The sequence below is a fragment of the Trematosphaeria pertusa genome (assembly GCF_010094035.1).
Source record: "Trematosphaeria pertusa strain CBS 122368 unplaced genomic scaffold BU26scaffold_6, whole genome shotgun sequence".
NCBI classification, from domain to species: domain Eukaryota; kingdom Fungi; phylum Ascomycota; class Dothideomycetes; order Pleosporales; family Trematosphaeriaceae; genus Trematosphaeria; species Trematosphaeria pertusa.
In genome coordinates this window covers 313,976-323,513 of record NW_022987217.1, presented here as the reverse complement: position 1 = coordinate 323,513, position 9,538 = coordinate 313,976, and positions in this window count along the sequence as shown.

The following is a 9,538-nucleotide window of genomic DNA, read 5'->3' as shown; positions in this document are numbered from 1 at the left end:
TAAGCGTTTAGCCTCTTATATAGGTCTCTATAGCTTCTTTCTAGCTAATTAAGAATATAATTATAGAAAACTACTACGCTACTATTCTTAATAGTATATAGTATTACTAATAGAGTCTAGTATACGTCTTCTTTAGTTCGCGTATAAATATAGGTAATAATAGTTTTCTTAGTATTCTTTAGTGTATCTCTAGTATACTAATTCTAGTTTACTTAAAGTTTATTATATAAGCTATCTTTCTACTACTTAAAGATAATACTTTTACTATCTAATAATAGAGGTAAATCTAGAAACTTAGTAGAGCGTATTAGTTAGCTCTTATATACTTACAACGCTAGAGGTATAGCTAGCTAGTATATAAAGAGATAAGAACCTAAGATTAAATTCTCTAGTAGTAATACGCTTAAATTACGTATAATTAGTGTTATAGAGAAACGCGTTACGCGTTAAACTAGCGTAGTAGGTAGTATCTAGTCTCTAGAGCAGGTTAATTACGCTTATAGTTGCTAGATTTTAGCGTCTTTTTTAGCTAGAGTAGTAGTCTATATCTAATATCTTACGTATATATTATCTTTCTTAGTAAGAGTATTAGTAGTAATCTAGTAATATATATAGATTTATTATTTATATACCTATTATATATATAATTAGCTAACTATTTTATTAATAATTTTAGCTAGCGTTTCTAGAAAGAGCTCTTAAAGCTCTTTAGTAGAGGTAGAGAGTATATATAAACTTAAGGCTAATAATAGCTCTAGTATTACTAAGCTCTAGCAGAGCCTTATAAGCTTCTAGTTAAAATTATTATTTTAATTCTTATTAGTTATCGCGTTATATTACTAAATAGAGTTTTTATAATAGAAATATTAATTAGTATATTCTACTAGTAGGTTCGCTACTCTAGATTTAAGAATTATTAGAGTAAAGAGGTATTATAGGGCTAAGGTTCTACCTCTAGATTAGCTTCGTAAGAGTTCTTCTATAGTATTTAGATTTATTCGGCTTTTTAATTAAGAAAGAAGTAATAGAGAGAGGTATTTAGCTACTAGTAGAGTAGCAGGTTGTTAGTTCTACTAGTAGAGCAGAGAGATTGTTAGCTCTGCTAGCAGAGTAGAGAATTTTTAAAGTAGAGAGAGAGGGGGTATTAGCTACTAGCAGGGCAGCTAGTTGTTAGCTCTGCTAGTAGTACAGAGAATTATTAGCTCTACTAGTAGTATAGAGAATTGTTAGCTTTTAAAACAAGAGAGGTATTAGCTGCTAGCAGGGTAGCTAGTTGTTAGCTCTGCTAGCAGAGTAGAGAGTTATTAGCTGCTAGCAGAGTAGCTACTTGTTAGCTCTGCTACTAGAGTAGAGAATTATTAGTTTTTAAAATAGAGAGAGTTTTCGTACGTAGAAGTTCTATAGAAGTTCTTCTATACGTAGAGCTCTTGTAGCTCTCTTTAGCTTACTACTAGAGGTGTCTTTCTACTACTAACTAGATCTACTAGTAGGTCTTATATAGCGCTAAGAGGTAAGTAATTAATTAGTAATATTAATAGATTCTTAGAGTAAGCAACTAGGCTCTTATAGCTCTAATTCTTAGTATAGCTATTAGTAAACGCTTCTTGTAAGGCTACTTAGTTTAGCCTAATATTTTACTACTATCTCTAGCTAAAGAGGTATTAACCTTTAGATAATATAAGGGCTAGCTCTGCGGTCTCTACTACTATAAGCGTTCTAGAATACCTAGCTAGGTAGGTTAGCTATAGGTAGCGCTGTTTCTACAAGCTATAAGAATAAGAGGTACTAGTAGAGTAGGTTAGATTAAATTTAGCTATCTAAAGGTAAGAAGTAGAAGACTACTCTAAGAGGCTCTATATATAGAGGTGCTAAGCGCTAAGGCGCTAGACTAGGTTACGTAATAGAATTACGTAACCTAAGGTTATATAATCTAAGGTAAATTCTAAACTAAACCGTTATAATAGTTAGAATAAGATAACTATAGACTTTATTCTAGAGAAACTCTATAGACCTAGACTAGATTAAGACTTTATAGAAGAGAAAATAATCTTTATAAAATAAGAAAAAGATATAATACTTTAAAAAAGAACTATACCTAGTCTATAGTAAAAAAGAATATTTTATGTAAAAATATCTAAAGAAAAAGAAAGTAGTTAAAATAATCTAGATAAACTATAATAGTTTTATATAGATAGTATACTATAATAATAGCTATATAATATACTAAGAAGATAAAGTTAACTTAGAATAGTATCTAACTAGAGTTTAAGCTATTATACTAGAATACCTAGCGTATATAAAATACCTTACTCTAGAAATAATCTAATAACGTATTAATATATAATAGTACTAGATATACGTAGAAACTTATAACGTATAGAGCTACTAGTATACCTATTAGAATATCTTATTTACTAATAAAGAATTCTAGAAGACGTTAGATATTCTTAAGAAAGTAGCTAAATTAGTAGAATATCTTATAGATAAGAAGGTATACTTATATATCTAGAAAATATACTAAGAATTTTCTATAAACTATCTAAAGACCTAAAAAGCTAAGTAGTAGTAACTAAAATACATAGAAAAAGATAAGTACTAGAATCTCTTCTATAAAGTATACTTAACTAAACTATTATAAGAGAAAGAACTCTCTAGACTATTTATATATAATTAGAAAATTAAAGTATACTTATAGTAGAAGCTATACTAGCTATATAAAGGCGACTACCTAGAATATAACTATATCTACTAAGCTTACTCTTTAGTAATCTATAGTAAAGAAGAGAGAATAGTAGTTAAAGTAGCTACTAGCACCTAAGAGCTAGATAATAAAGAAATCTAGGTAGTAACGTATATAAATCTTTACTCTAGAAAGAAAAATAGCTAGATAGTAATACCTAAACTAGTTAAAAAGATATATAGTAAAGTATATTACGCTAAGCTATAGAATTAGTACGCTATAGAATACTAGTACTATTAGAAATAATACTAAACTATAAAGTAAATAGTCTAGTACTTTAACTACTATATACTTAATTATAGATAGTACTTTCTAGAATAGAAGTACTTATACTATAGAGAAAAAGTAAAGAATAAATATATAAAACTTTATTAGACTATATACTTACTAGAAAAATATCTAGTATATATAGTAGAAAAGAAATAGAGATTAGTACTAGCTACTCTCTTAAAGTTAAAAAACTAGTAGGTCTTTAAGGTAAAGATCTAGTCTAGAAAGGCTCTACTTAGACTATAAGTAAAATTATTACTCTAAAACCTAGAATACTACGTATAAAAGCTATATTAGAAAATAAAAAATTTATAGTCTATATAAATAGTAGAGTAGTAAAAATATATATTTCTACTAGCTTAGTAAAACTATAGAATATACTATTTTAAGAGAAATAATAGCTATACTAAGTATAACTTATAAATAACTAGCTATCTACCTTTAGCTAAGAATAGATTTACTTAGAGACTAAGATATAGATATTAGATATCTAGAGAATATAGAAATAATAATTCTATAATATTATAGAACTAAAGAATATAGATATACTTCTAGAGCTAGATTAGTTATAAAGATATAACTCTAATATTAGTTAAATTAGGTTAAAACTCTAGAAAAGGCTAAAAGTAGTATAAAAGGCTAGAGTAAGATACTACCTAAGAGCTTACTAAAAGCTAGAGGTAAAGATTAGAAGAATATTCTTTATAAGTTTAATAAAATAGGCGAAAAAATAATCTTAAAACGTTAGTATTATATAGATAAGAAAGCTATAAACTAATATAGAGTAACTACTTTAGAAGATTAAAAAAGACTATAAGAAGTTTATGTTATTATTTAATAGATAGAATAATAGCGTTCTACCTAAATATAAACTATAGAACTATAAGATACTTATAGAAAATAAGACTACGCTAAAGCTAGAATCTATATACCTACTTAGCTATAAGTAAAAAGAGAAACTCTAAAGATATCTAGAGAGACTTCTATAAAAAGAATATATTTAAGAAAGCTAAAGTCTAATAGTCTTACTAGTACTATTTATACCTAAGAAGAATAGATAGTTAAGACTATATATTAACTATAGATAGCTTAACTAAATAACTTAAAAGAATTATTATCTACTACCTATAATCTTAGAACTAATAGACTAGCTTATAGAAGTATAATAGTTTATAAAATTTAATATTAAAAAAGAGTACTATAGAATATAAATTAAGAAAGAATATAAGTAGAAGATAGTATTTAGAATAAGAGAAGGTATATATAAATATCTAGTTATACTATTTAGACTTACTAATACGCTAGTAATATTCTAAAGTATAATTAACGTAGCTTTATATAAATATATAGAGAGATTTACTATAGCCTATCTAGATAATATACTTATATACTTAAAAAGAGAACTAGAAGAATATAAAGACTACGTATAAAGAATACTATAGAAGCTTAAAGAATATAAACTTCTAATAGTCTTTAATAAAAGTAAATTCTATTATATAAAAACTAGCTACTTAGAATTCTACCTAACCTAGAAGAGAATTTAGATAGAAATAGACAAAGTCTAGATAGTTCTAAACTAGCCTATACTCTATATAGTAAAAGAAGTATAATTCTTTCTAGAATTTACTAACTACTACTAAAAGTTTATTTAAGACTATTTATAAATTATAATACTACTTATAGAAGTTACTAAAAAGAACTAGAAGTTTAGATAGAGAAACTTATAATAATAAGTATTTAAGATACTAAAATAAATGTTTACTACTATACTACTACTATAAACGTTTAATAAAAATAAGCTAATATAGGTTAAAATAGATATATTAGATAGAGCTTTAGAAGTATACCTTAGCTAACCTAGAGAAGATAGTAAATACTAACTATACTTCTTCTACTTAAGAAAATTCTTAGTACTAGAACTTAACTATAATATATATAATAAGAAACTTATAGCTATTATAGTAGCTATAAAAGAATAGAGAATATACTTAGAAGGTACTAAGTACTCTATTAATATAGTATTAGACTATAAGAATCTTATAGCATTTATAATAATAAAAATACTAAACTAATAATAAGTTAGATAGGTAGAAATGCTAGCTACGCTAAACTTTATAATCTAATACTAAAAAGGTACTAAAAATAGAGTAGTAGACGTACTTAGCTATAGAGCTAACTATATAGTAATAGTAAAGAAGAAATATAAAGCTATACTTTATACTAGACTAGATAGAACTCTAGAATATAATAGCCTATAAATTAGCTAAATTATAGAAATCTAGAACTATTAGAATAATAAACTAGAACTACCTAATAAATAAGAAAAGTAAGAAGTGCTAGAGGTACTATAAATAGAATTTATTAGAGAATTCTATAGTACTATAATGTATAGGTACTAGAGTATTAAACGTACTCTTAAGAGAATATAATAAGAATATAGGTTCTCTATAATAAAGAATAAGATTATAAAGATAGTATAAGAATATATAGAATACCTATAGAATAAGGTAGTTAGATACTAACTCTATAGACTATTATAACCTCTAGAACTACCTATAATACTATAGTAATATATTACTATAGACTTTATTATAAAGCTATCTAGATTAATTAAACCTATATTATAAAAAAAGTATAATACTATTCTAGTAATTATAGATTAATTTACTAAATACGTATACTTCTACCTAACTAGCAAAACTCTTAAAGCTAAAGAACTAGCTTATAAGATAAGCTAATAACTATTTAGCTAGTATAGAATACTAGAATAAGTTACTATAGATAGAAATAAGTTATTTACGTCTAAATTCTAGAACGTACTACTTAGCTAGATAGAAATAAGTAATTAGATATTAACTAGCTTTTACCTATAAACTAATAGCTAAATAGAATAGATAAACTAAACTCTAGAAGAATACCTAAAAAACTATATTAACTAAGAATAGAATAACTAGGTTAAACTACTACCTATAGTATAACTAGTATACAATATAGTAAAATAAGAAATAATAGAGATAACTCTCTACTAAGTATATTATAGCTATAAGGCTAGAATATATAGATTCTTAACGTATATAGCTATAATCTCTCTAAGAGTAAAAGAAAAAGAATACTAAATAAGAATAATCTATAATAGACTATAAAGAATAGTAGAAAGAATAACTTAATAAGTAAATAAGAAAAGAATTAAAAGACTAACCTTTAAAAAGAGAAATAAAGTTTTTATTCTATAAAAAAACCTACGCACTAAATAACCTAGTAAGAAACTTAACTACTTATAGATTAGGCTATTTAAAATTAATAAATAACTTAGACCTATTAACTTTAGGTTAAAACTACTACTAATAATATAAATACACTCTATATTCTATAAGTCTAAACTTAAGCCTATACCTAATAATATACTACTTAATAAATAAACTAAGATAGAACTAGACTAGAACTTTAAGATTAAAAGAATACTAGATAAAAAGCGTATATAAGGTTAGTAGAAGTACTAGATTAGATAGAAAGAATACCTACTAGAAGAAGATACCTAGAAACTACTAGAGAATCTTAAAAATTACTCTAAGAAACTTAAGAAGTTTTATTAATAGTACTACCTCTAAAACTAGAAGACTAAAACTCTAGATTCTCTAAATAGCTCTAGTTAAATAACTAAAGAGAATTAACTAGAGAAATAGAAAGTTATAACTATAAGAGTTACTATATTTTACGCTTTAAACATTCTAACTTCTTAATATTAGCTAGATTCTTTAAAAGTAGTACGTTATAATAACGCTATACTAACTCTAACTACTTACGTAGGCGCTTACTATAAGTATCTATAGATTACTAGAACTTACCTAGATAGATCTTTTAGATACGTAGGTAATTTAGCTTAAGCTACTATAATTTAGTAAGACGCTCTACCTTAAGACTAGCCTTAGACTATTAAGAACGTAGATTAGCTACTAGATAATCTAGCTTCTCTACCTTTTTCTAGTTTAATATCTTATTATAAGACTAACTCTTTATAATATACTCTAAGTAATAACTAGAAGACACCTCTATAACATAATATAGGTTATAGAAATAGTAAGCGCTATAGAGATTATTAGATATATTAGCGCTAGTACGTAGAATAAGGTTAGCGTAGTAGTAATAGTAAACTATTAAAAACTTAGTACGTATAGGCAGTATAGTAAGAAAGAGAAGAAAAAAGAGAATATAATATTATAGAACTATAGGTAGTACTACTCTTATATAGAAATAGTATAAAATAATAAAATACTATACCTAGAAATAAAATAGAGCTTTAGAATAATACTTTAAAAGAAGAGGTAGGTATTATAATTATAGAATTAGAAATAGAGTTAGCTAGCTAGAATAAAGAAAATAGTAAGCTAAGCCTAGAGTTATAGAATAAAAAATTATATATAAAGTTATAGAGATAATTAAATATACGTAATATAGATTAGATAGATTAGATAGATTAGAACTAATCTAAGTAATTAGCTCTAATCTAGAGAATCTATAAGAGCTAGAGCCTTAGTATCTAATCTAGCTAAGATAGTATATATATATAACTAGAAAAGGCTTACTTCTTATAGCTTTTTATAGTTATTACTTTATTTATTAAATTACTATAGAGACTTGCGATTTATAGTATTATTATCTCTACCTCTTTATTACTAAAGATCTAAGCCTAAAGTATACCTCTTATCTTCTCTTATAAAAGTAAGCCTTAGTCTTAGTTAAAAGAATAGCTCGTAACACTTATTACTAATAAGAAGAAAACTCTTACTACTAATTCTAAGAAGAAGCTCTACTAGTTAATTACTTAGAAGCTTCTATCTCTAGAATACGCTAGCGTAACTATAGCTTATTTCTCTAAAAAGAATTCTACTTTACTACTACTATATTAAGAAGGCGTTAATTATAATATTAAGCTTATAGTAGAAAATATACTAACTAATAGCTCTCTCTATAGTATATTAATATATAGAGCTAATTATTTATAAATAATTAGAAGGCGTAGCGAGTCGCCTAATATAAGACGAAAGGGGGAGCTATACCTAATTAGGAAGGCGCTAAGCCTGTACGGGTAAGCTTTCGCTAGTGCTCTTGGCAAGGAACATTAAAACTTTAGAAAGCCAGCTGCAGGCAGCTCTGCGATAGCTGCAAGGCGTAGAAATCGCGATATTATTACTGTATATTGCGCGGGGATTGCTTACAAATATATACGATAGCTATACAAAATCAAGCAAGCACGCGGCTAATAAAGCCGCGGCCGGGCGCACCAGTGTATCTGGTTGTAGTTGCTCCGCGAGTTACTCCTAGATAACTCCGGGCCCGCAGGCACACCTGCAACGCCTGCCAGCGCCGTATTATTACTGCCTGTTGCGCTAGGATCGCTTAGAAATATATGCGACGGCCATACAAAGCCGAGCGAGCGCGGCGCAGGGCGTGGTTATGGGTGGGCGCGCGCGGGCTGGCTGGCTGGCTGGCTGCGAGCATGGCTTTCTAGATTTTGACTAACGCTGCGGGCGGCACAGGATTTCTAAATTTTTAATGTTCTGTGGCTGGAGCGCTCTGCAGTAGCTTGTGGGGCTGTAGCAGGCTCTAATTGGCGGCTGTACACGCTAGCCGTATATAGTAAAGCTGGCGACTAATACCCGAACTAATACCGAATCACCGATCCCCGACTTGCTAATCCGCGCCGCCAGCGCCCTCAGGACCTGAGAGCTCTCTGCAGGCACCCGCAACGCCCGCTAGCGCCGTATTATTACTGCGTTTTGCGCTAGGATCGCTCAGAAATATATGCGACGGCCATACAAAGCTGAGCGAGCGCGGCGCAGGGCATGGTTGTGGGTGGGCAGGCGTGGGCAAGCTGCTGGCTGGCTGGCTGGCTGGCTGCGGCGCGCAGGTCAGTTTCTGAACTTTTAATGTTCTGTGGCTAGAGAGGCTGCGCAGTGCTCTAATTGGCCGCAGCTCTGTAGCAGTGCAGATTCCTATCGTCCGATTAGCTGATTAATTGTACCCGATCGCACCCGATTCCGATCGCACCCGATCGATTTTCGGCAGAACGTTGGAGTCCCTAATCGGGTAATTTTTTCGTCCAAATCGGGAACCAAAGTTTCGCCGGCGTTCTGCGAACCCGATTGTAATTGCTCCGCTCGTACCTTGCTACGTAACTAGAGTACCTATAGCTTATACGTAACTATCTAGAGAACTATCTTTACTATAGCTTTATTATTTATAGTAACGCGTTATACGTGTTACTAGTTCTATTTACTAAAAAGCTAGAGAGAGAATAGAGGTTCTACGTTAACTATTAAAAGCTTAACGCTATTATAAAAAAAGACGTTTATTCTATCTCTTTTATCTAGAAAACGCTTACCTACTTATTACGCGTAAAGGTCTTTATAAATTTAGATATTTAGTAGACTTTCTATAGAATCTAGCTTAATAAGTTAGTAGAGAACCTAACTTCTTTCTATATATAATATAGTAACTATAAGTATTATATTCTACTCTTTAGTCTTT